General features: G+C 47.3%; 1 protein-coding gene across 1 annotated transcript in view; it reads left to right on the top strand.

The window, feature by feature from the left end:
* LOC119588924 (ETS domain-containing protein Elk-4-like) overlaps nt 1-1,110 on the top strand; it is a gene marked incomplete at its 5' end in the record, with an annotated part of 45,690 nt that overhangs the window by 4,285 nt on the left and 40,295 nt on the right.

A 1,110-nucleotide genomic window follows, 5' to 3' on the forward strand; every position in this document is an offset into this window, starting at 1 on the left:
ACAGTTTATATATCATAAATTCAATACACAAAAATAAAACAAGCAATGAACAATGATGTTGGTTAAAAAATAGTAATGATAAGCTCGAGATTGACAGAAGACGGTAGAACTTTCTGAAACGTGTTGCGACACTCGTGGTGGATCGGTAGCGCAGAAGGAGATTGATGATGATTATAATCTAATTTCTCGGATCTTATCCTTTCCTGGTTCCTCGCGCCTCTAAACTTTCCTTTCAAGTGATTTTCCGTTCGTGTTATGTCCCTGTTTCGTGTTTGTTTTTGTGTCATATTCGCTTTGTTCCTATAGTGTTTTTCTTTAGCTTCTATAACCCTTTTCCTTCGTCAACACGTCATCGTTGTCTTCTCGTACACCCTTACCGCCGTGACCGTGTTAGATAACAACAACAACAGATAGACTGATAACCAGATAACAAGGCAAGGGGCATGGGGGCATAGAGGGGGAGGAGAGGAGTGAGGAAGGGAAGGGAGGGGAGAGGGATAGGAGGAGGGAGAGTGGAGGAAGGTTAGAGGGTTAGGGGCTAGGGGGGAGGGATAGGAGGAGGGGGAGAAGGGGGAGGGGAGGGCATGTCGACGGCGATAATGACCGAACTACACTTTGCTTCTCTTTAAGTACAGGTGCTGCCTCGGGGGCTCGGCAGAGGTTTATGGCAGTTTTATTATGGTTTTGTACATTCTCTCCTCCCGTTGTTTTTGTTTCTGTGCGTGCGTAGGCCTATTTGCTCTTGTTCGAGGGCGTGGGGTTGAATGGGCGCGTGGCGGGCGGAGGGCGCGCAGAATCGGCGGAGGGTGAGGATTGGAAAGGATTGGAAAAGATTGACATGATGTCGTTCGATCGAAGGACTCGTTGGGGGAATCGGAGTGCTTGTTTCAGGCCGTTAGATTTCGTCGTTGGGAGATGGAGAGGGTCTTGGCATTCGGGTGGCGCTGTTTCTTTCTCTTTCATTCCTCTGCTGAGCTACAGCTGCTCACCCTGATTAAATAGAACGCATAATTAATCAGTTATCTTCTTTAAATGACAAGTTTCCCCTCCCACACGCAGCATCCCACAACAATGACATCATCATCATCTCAATCCATTCCTACAGGACAG

Source organism: Penaeus monodon, chromosome 24 (assembly GCF_015228065.2).
Source record: "Penaeus monodon isolate SGIC_2016 chromosome 24, NSTDA_Pmon_1, whole genome shotgun sequence".
Classification (NCBI taxonomy): domain Eukaryota; kingdom Metazoa; phylum Arthropoda; class Malacostraca; order Decapoda; family Penaeidae; genus Penaeus; species Penaeus monodon.